The sequence below is a fragment of the Solanum stenotomum genome, chromosome 5 (genome assembly GCF_019186545.1).
Source record: "Solanum stenotomum isolate F172 chromosome 5, ASM1918654v1, whole genome shotgun sequence".
NCBI lineage: Eukaryota > Viridiplantae > Streptophyta > Magnoliopsida > Solanales > Solanaceae > Solanum > Solanum stenotomum.
This window is the reverse complement of record NC_064286.1, coordinates 35,428,868-35,438,695: the sequence shown is the minus strand read 5'-3', so window position 1 is coordinate 35,438,695 and position 9,828 is coordinate 35,428,868.

The following is a 9,828-nucleotide window of genomic DNA, read 5'->3' as shown; positions in this document are numbered from 1 at the left end:
GGTTGGAGAGCACAAAACCTATGAATACTTGGGAGAATTGGAGTTGGCCTCCCTCCCTTTATCCCTAAGGATTGGACAATCTCTCTTCTTGTGACCCTCATTACCACAACCATAGCACCCTTCCTTTCTGGCTAGACACTTACCAAAATGCTTTCTCTCACACTTAGAGCAAGTAGGCTTAAGCAACACGGATTCACTATTACTCCCTCTTAGAGGCTTAGTCTTAGAAACCCTCTCTTGGTTGGAAAGTTTTTGTTGGGTCCTAGGTTGATCATATCCCTCGGACCTAGAATTGGAGAAATCCCCATCATCGGTTCTAGGTCTCTTAACTTCTTTATTTTTCTTCCTAAGCTTTGTCTCCTCAACTTGTTCAGCATAAATCATTAGACGTGAGATGTCCATAATATCATGTAGAATTTCTGCATGACACTTTTCCTTAATCAACTCGGACACTCCGGTCACAAACCGACTCATCTCCTCTCCGATTTGCCATCAAAGATGGAGCATATTTGGATAACTTAGTGAGCCTCAAGGAATATTCTTGAGAACTCATACCTCCTTGGTGAAGATTGATAAATTCCACCACCTTTGCTTCCCTCTTTTCTCATGGAAAGAACCTATCAAGGAATGTTTTCTTGAATACTTCCCAACTTATGGGACTCACCCATATAGGCCTATTATCTTTCCATTGAGCATACCACACTTGGGCCACATCCTTCAATTGATACCCGTCTAATTCGGCTTTCTCAATAGAAGTGACCCCCATAGCCTCCACTATCTTGTAGACCTCCTCCACAAACTCTTGTGGATCTTCATTCACTTTGGAATCGAAGAAAATAGGAGGGTTGATGAGTCCACAAATTGGACTCATTTAAGGTTTTTTTAATGGAAGTAGTGTCCTTGAATGCTTATTACCTCAATACCTGATTAATATGCTGAAGTTTCAGGTATTTGAATTTTTAGTGGAAGCATGGACACTTAGGCGCAAAATAGAGAAAATAGGGCTGAAATGAACAAGAAATGGAAACCTGCAGATCACCGAGTTTAACTTGGTGAGTCACTGAAACGACATAAGCTGCCCTTCGTTCCAGTATGCAAATCCTTGAAGGAAGTGGATCAAAAGGCGAGGAAAGGAGCAGTCGACGAGTCACCAATCAGTTCCGTGAAGTAGTACTATACCACCCAATGATCCAGAATGCAAGGATGCTAAAGGCAAGACACTGAAGGCGATGAGCTGACTTAAGGGCGGATCACCGAGTTCATCGGCGATCTTGACTAATGTCACCGAACAATCCTCCGCAGCACAATCTATGAAAACTATAAATACTATTTAGAGTTGTAGTCTTAAGGTTGGGAAAGTGTGGAACATTTTAGAGTAAAAATTATTATTAGTCTTTAGTATTTTTATTTATTTTTCTCTCAAGTTTGGAGAGGGTTTTGTGGAGACTTGAAGAAAGGAGTTCTTCTTCCCTAAGTTGGAAGTGAGTCTTCTCTATTCATTTCCCTTTGCTTAATTCAAGGTTTAATTTCTTATACCCAGTTGATTTCTTTATGATGTTAGGTATAATTTCTTATTTCTTGATGTGTAGCTAAAAATCCCCATTCTTGGGGTGTGATTTAGCAAATATGGGTTGATATTCTTGTTGGGTCTTGCTTGCTGATAGATTAGATGTATTTTAGTGGTGATTTCACCTAGTGGTTGTGGTTTAATCTAAAGGTTTTGTAGTTGCAAATAGAAAGCCACCCATGTGTTTTTGGCTTGCCCGAGAGGGACGTCGCGAAACCAAAACCACTAGACTGATGGCCTAAGGAGTGGGTCGACATGAGGTTCAGCCCAAGAGGGTAAGCCCTAGTCCCATATCCTAACACTCAGCTCGAGAGAGTGAGTGGGGTAAGGCGTAGGCTGGTCTTTATGCGGCAAATGGGTGTTCGAGAGGAACGTATTTGAAACTGGGTAAGTTGCCCGAGAGGGAACTTATTTCCATTTAAAGCTTAGCCTAGTCACTATTATTTTGCAAATTTCCTATCGAAAACATGTACTCAACAATTTATCTCAACTTATATTGCGGTCACATCCCAAGAACATTTCCCCATACTTGATTTCTTATTTACTTTGCCGTTTTAGCACTTGTTACAAAAACTCCATTTGATATTTGACACTTTCGTGTCACCCCTTTTAATTTACTATGTCTTTTATCGCAAATGTATTTAGCTACGACTAATTCGAATGAAAAATTATTTTTCTATCGTTTCTCAAAACTACTCCCTTGTGACACGACCCCAACCTTTAGTTGGGTTAGTGTACTATCGACGATCGTAGACACTCATACCGTAGGTTAGTGTCGTTGGTCACGATAATCATCAAGGGCTCATCCTAGTAAAATCTCTCAACCATAAGGCCATGGTACTCTCATTAGGGTTTACTCGGGGTCCAATTTCTCGGTTGGCTTGGGTCGTTATGGCTTGAGCTTGAGTGGTGACGACTTGAGTTGGAACCTTCATGAGTTGAGTCAATGTTTGGAGAGCCGCCCTTATTTCAACATTGGTCATAGGCCGTTCATCATTAGGAACTTGAGAAGGAGTTTGGTTAGGAACTTGTGGAGTAACCTCTTGTTCCCCATTGTCTTCCTCATCCCTCCTAACATTAGCCCTATTATTAGCCATAACCTGAAAAACCATAGGGCAACAGTTAGGAGAAAAACCTACTAGATCTAAACTCTATAGCACAACTTAGAGAATGAAGAAATGAGATTTCCTAAACATCCAATAGCCTCCTATTCATAAAATGTGTCGCGACTCGCACCCATGAACAAGACTCTACTAGACGTGGTTTGAGACATCCTAAAATTTATCCCAAAACCTTATTCTCTGATATCAAGTTTTTAATGACCCAAGGGTACCCCCTAGACGTAACATGGCATAGTTGATCCCGAAAGGGTCGCATACAAGCCCTTAGCATATCCTGAAAATAAGATAATAGAAAATACGGGAAAATTTAAAACTTTTACAATTGAAATCATTTTTCATAAAAGCAAACGGAAGACTTTCTACACTTTGTCTCATAGCATATAATACAGCTTTTTAGAAAAAACTCTCGGGACACAGCCCATACAATAGTCTTAAAACATGAAATAAAGACATAAAGGAAATGGTTGGTTTGTCCTCGGAGCTATGAGGACTCACCAAGATCTTCAACTCTCCTTGCACCTTAGAAACCTAGCCTCCAAATGAACTCAATCTTCAAGACCCTACATTTGATTAGAATGTAGGCAATATGCGTTAGTACAAAATGTACCAAGTATGGAAGCTAGCACAACATCATAAGAGCATCTCGAAAGGTTAGTCAACATAGGACATAAGCATAAGAGATAATAACATAATCATCATAGTCAATAGCAAAACCTCTAATATAAGCATTATATAAACATAAGTCAACATAAGACATAGTTAATGAACATAGGAGATACACCATAATCTTAATAAGCCAAGTTTTCAACACGATCATCTCATAAGCATAATTGGCTATTAGTCCTCTTTACCATAATACCACCATTCTAAAGTAACCTCAAAAGCATACAAGTGCAAGGAAAGAAAAGCATCCCATAATACCACCCAAGCCAAGTATCCCTATTTGATCATCTTAATCATACTCTACATACATGGTCTAAGTCTTAAACCTTGCTACCATAAGAGCACCATACTCCTAAGTAACCTCAAAGTACACTTGTGAAATGTATGAAAGGCATCCCATAATACCCTCCATACTAAGCATAACCTTGAAGTCATCTCAGTCATACTCACCCTCCTTTGATATCTCTACTAGCTTGCTTCATGTAGACAAGGGGACTATCACCTTAGTCAATCATATAAAGGAAGGCAACTATAGCACAATCTTATCTAAGCATACATCAAATAAGTCAACAATCATAAGGTAACCTTTAGTCATACATGTGCAAGGCACGAGTAGCATCCCATACTACTACTCATACTAAGTACTTCTTTAGATCATCATACTCATGTTCCTTAATTAGAGACTAGCCCTCTTTTAAAGCATGGGAACCATAGGAGACACTTTACTAAGTCTATCTTAGTTCCTTCTTGTTTTGAACCCTAAGAGATACTATACTAGGTACATCTTAGTTCATCATATTGGAACTCTAGGAAATGCAACTTAAAGCACAATCGAAGTTCATTAGACTTGAACTCTTGGAGATGCTATTTAAAGTATACTCTTAGTTCATTATAAAGTTGGACCCTATGAGGTACTTCTTTTAGTATGTCTAGGTTCATTATTATTACGGACTCTAGGAGGCACTATTCAAACATATCTACGTCCATTTATACTCTTTAACATTATGAGGTCCTTCACTAACTTGTTTTAGTCCCTTATTACTTAGAACCTTAGGATATACTATATTAAGTACATCTTAGTTCCTTAAGGTTGAACCCTAGGATATACTATATTAAGTACATCTTAGTTCGTTAAGGTTGAACCCTAGGATATACTACCCTAGGTATATCTTAGTTCATAATATTTGAATCTAGGAGATACTAGTTAAAGCATACTCTTAGTTCATTTAATTTGATCCCTAGGAGATGCTCCTTCAAGAATAATCTTAGACCATTACTTACATTGGACTATAGGATATGCTACTTTATGCATAATCTTAGCCCATGAGGTTTGAACTCTACGAGATGCTACATTGAGCATAATCTTACATCATTACCAATCTTCTTTAATTGGGATATAGCCTTAACTGACATGAGAACATATGAGTCATTACATAATCTTTAATGTGTTACCCACACCATTAAGGGTTGGTCCACTTGCCAAGGTAGGACCTATTTGTTAGCTTAGTCGGATCCACTAGTTAACTTTCCTAGAGGCATGTAGTTATTGGATACAGAGAATGCCTCTAGAAACCCAAACTCCACTAGGTGAGGCTTCCATCTCATGAGACACACTTGGGGAAATCAATACTCTTCTAGGTGAGAGATCCCTTGTAGGAAGCCCAAACTATGCTAGGTGGGAATCTCCATGAAAGCCCAAACTCAACTAGGTGGGAACCTCCATCACAATTCAATATCCACTCGGTGCTAGTACTAAATCCCACAAGATAATCATTAAGTCTCTACTTGGACTCAAGTTAATTGGAAAAGGTTCTTGACAACCAATCCATGCTAATAGCTCTTTTAGACCATGTCTGAGCAACTATCACCATCCATGACCTAGATATAAAGGCCCTCTAGCCTTAAGTTCAATTAGTTAGGGGAAATCCTTCAACCCTAGAACCATTACTATGTGAGAAGTCTTTCATGTTATGTTCATATTCATACTTAATATCATGTCTAGAATTCTATATTAGGAAAGGATATCATCATGACCTAAGTGATTCTATAACTTCCTACCATCTATGATTCATAAGGTGGTCTAAGTAGGTAAAGGTTTCTCAGCACAATTCTATTCATTAGCCTTGGGTTCATATGTAAATTTTACTCTCAAGGCCTTAGGATCTAAATTTGATCATATTAGCTTCTTACTTAAGACCTAATGATCATCATTCATCATTATGACTCCTCATTCTCAATGACTCTACATCAAGGAAGCATATTATGAACCTAGATTACAAGACATTCAATCACATTCTTTACTAGGTGATCTTAGTCATAAATTGCCTTAAAGGTTCAATTTCATCTTTACAAGTGAAGATCAATCATGTAGTATACAGTCTAGTTTAATTCATGTCTAGGTATTCATAATCTTGATCAATTACTACACACAACATTGATTTGGGAAGATCACCCATGAACCTTCAATTTCACCTCCAATGGCATCAACCCACAATTATCACATACATCAATTTAGATTAGGGTTTACCATAGAAATCACATGAAATCATCCTTATAAAATTTAACAAATCTAATTCAATCATAATTGGATGTTATCCACTAAATTGGAATCACATCCAAAATCTACCCACAATGCAAGCACAACCCTAACTAGAATTGGGTTTTTGATTTCACAAGTGGGGAAACTATGGGGGCTCCATGTGTGGAAGAACCCATGGATGATTAAGCTTAACATACCTTCAATCAAAGCCCTAAACAAAGCTTGAATCAATGGTGAAAATCTCCCTAAGCTGCTGCCCCAACTTCCTTTCTTCTTCTTTTTCTAGACAGAGGATTTCTTGGAGAGTAATTTGGGGTCTTTTGATGAATGAGCTAAAGTGATTAGCTTAGGGTTTATTAACTATTTATAGGAGGTTAATTAACTAACTATTCTCCCCTCTAACTCCTAAACTAATTACTAAACTAACCCTCAACTCCTCACTTAAAACTAAATTACCAAAAACTGGTAGCATTCATGAATCCCCATCCACGGACCGTGGATGGGTTGACTTGACGTGGTTTGGGTCTGTGGTTTGGAACTGAGGCTCATATGTTGCAGCCCAACTCAGGCCTAACTTACGCCCATGACCTACGGGGCGTAGGTTAATCTACTAGCCGTGAATGGCCAACCGTGGTTCACCATTGTTGACATCTTTTTGGGATCTTCCTCAAGGACCCCTTGGGTGGTCCTTGGGGAGTCGTACGCAGGCGTTTAACCCCTAAATATGTCATTCTAAGTATGGGAGTCATTTCTATGAGTTTTAACCCTCATACAACACTCCAAAACTCTACTACAAGACTCTACCACACACTAGTTCAACTCACTAAAATATAGGGTGTTACAATTTGCTCTATACATGAGTGGGTTGTGAAGTTTTCCAAAATAATATCATTCTTAACTTTATTCTATTCATGTTATCACATGTCAGTATGTGCCTATTTTTTTTCTTTTTGGTATGAAGAATGTAAATTACGATAATGGCATATTTGAAACTACTAAGGTAGGCGGTGAATTCTTTCATTAGTTAAGAGAATGAATAGACCTACAGTTGAGTGACAGTATGCTAGAAACATAATTTGTTACATTGATAGTGGGAAACTTATTGCAGAAGTTAAGAATGGAGGTATGTCACATACTGTTTTCTGGTCACAGAGGCAATTCTACTTTTTTGAACCTTGAACCACTACATTTTCCTCATGAGTGTGGCTCAAGGTTACTCCAAATGCTTTCTTTTTTGAGGCAGGGAGCATGGCGTGGTCATTATGAAGCCTTTTTTTTTGTTGATTTTGGAAACTCTCTCATGCATTTCCTCAAAGTAAGTGTTTCCAACTGAAATAAGAAAACTTGTGATTTTCAGCCTTTTAAAAATCTGTTTACTTCAGTTTGAGTCGGATTTGCGAATGCTACTCTTCCTATGACTTGTTGTGCATTTCTTGGAAACTCTACTTCTTTTTGTAAGAAGATTTCATGAGATTCGATATCCAGTGTAAACAATGATATCTGGTTACATCTAATCTTTTATTATCATTGCAAATGAGCTTGTAGGAAAGATATGGAATACAAATGTGCTAGCTCTAAGCGATGTGGGTATTTCGATAATATTCTCTCTTTATCATATATCACGAGACACTTACAATTTTAAGCCAATTAATAGAACATAGAACATAGGATAGAATATCATAGATGTAGAATGCACATTTAAGCTTGTTAGAATGTATGCGTCACTAGCTACGATAGGACCAGGTCCTCAGCACGATTTACAATGACAGAAAGTAAATAATTACTGAATGTAAATAACAATTGAAAGTAAAGATTGTACACACAACTTTACGTGGAAACCTCATTGCTCAAGAGAGTAAAACCACGACCTGTCTCATAGGGATTTTAAAACTGGTTTTACTAAACTTCACAAGCAAAAGTAAAATAGTTTACAACAAGAGATTAACCTGCTAATCTCCACACAAAGTAATACCACCTATTACTTAAAAGAGCCTAAACAGATACAACACTGCCCACTATACTAACCCAACTAATTAATATAGACTTTTACGTAAGACACTAAGTTACTCACAACTAAGTTCTTACAATTATTCACCCAAGTTTGAAACGTTTCTATCACAAGCGAAATGATTCCTACAATATACACACAAATACAAGCAATCAAAGTAACAACTGGTATAGGAAGCAAAACTGCAATCTATTATGTCCCTTGTTGTTTTGAGGCTTGAATATCTCTTTTTGAATAAATGAGTGAATTGTTATTTGTAAGTTGAATATATCAACCATGAAGAGCTAATGTCCATCGTACAAAGAACCACGTCCATTTTGATTGGTTCAGGTAACTGGCACCTCACCAACCGCTGAAGTGACAGCTTGCCACCTGTATAGTATATAATCCTGGACGAACATACTTTGCAGAGGACCGGGTCCCTGCACTTGTGAGGAGAACATCAAAACATCTAGGAGCATTAAAATTTATCATTTCCCCCCATTTTTGATGATGACAAACAACCTACAATTAGGATCACATGAGTGTTAAGCATTCATTCAAAAGTACATTAGTTCCCCCTGCCACTGATCCCCCTATCACTGATCTTCCCCCTTAGTTCAGTTCCCTTCTAATTTCATGATAGCTTACCAAAAAATTCTCTTTTTTGACATCATTGAAAAGGAGTAGCAGTAAACATATGCGAGTTATATGCAAAGCATTTAAGAATTCAGGGCCATGGGCCACACAGAACATGTACATGTAAGCATAAAGAGAATATTAAACCTTACTAAGCAGGGAACAATAACAATTAGTATTAGATCACAAAAGTCAGTCAAAACAGTACACATAGCCACTAGAGTTTTGACACAGGATTGAAAAGACTAGGGAAACAGGACTCGTTTAGGATGGAGAGGGAAGGGGATCAAGGGTGCTCATTAGAAAAGACATCCTCTCATTTGTAGCCTCAAAAGCATGGATAATTTTCTTGTTGAGAGCTTTGACTTCCTCACTGAGTGAGGCATTTGTCTTCAGTAGCAGTTCATTCTCATCTCTCAACTTATGCACCACTTTCTCATCCACATCACTGGTACCAGGTCCCCTTGAGACAGTTTTCTGCAACTTAGACTTTAGTTGCACAATTTCAACCTCCTTATCATTTAAGATTGTAGTGAGGTCAGTCAACTCACGTTTAAGAGAGGCTTGTTGTTCTAGAAGATCCACCACCTGAGACCTGCCATTGGCCTTCCCTTCAACACACTCACATTCCAGTAGGGCGGCAGTAATAAACATTTGCTTCGTCCTAAAGGCACTTTGAAATGTTTGAACACATAATTCAACAAGTAGCCATAAGGAATCCCATTCTTAGCCCATTTCCAAGTCATTACCTTGTGCATATGTTCAAGCATTAAAGCAGGGAAATTGATTTCCTCAACCTCATACAACTTTTCCATGAGAAATAGATCAGCAGCAGAAGCTACCGTTCTTTTCTCCATCCTTGGTACAAGCACCATATTGATGAACCCAAAGAGTAACTGATATTCACCTTCGAGAAACTTCTTTGGCAGCCTTGCTACGATCATCTTCCTTTGATATAATTTGCCTACAACAATAGTTATCACTCCACCATTTGTTATGGCTTCGTTTGAAGCACTATATGGAAGAAGGTGTAGATCCCCGGTTGGGTGGTTTGAAGTAGGTGAGTTTGCTCTAATTGGTCCCGAACTAGTCTATGAAGCCATTGAGAAAGTTTAACTCATTAGAGAGAGGTTGAATACGGCCCAAAGTCAGCAAAAGTCCTATGCCGACAATAAAAGAAGAGATCTTGAATTTGAGGTTGGTGATTGGGTCTACTTGAAAATCTCACCTATGAAAGGTGTGATGAGGTTTGGCAAGAAGGGGAAGCTTAGTCCCTGGTATGTGGTCCCATACCAAGTCTTGAAGCGTATTG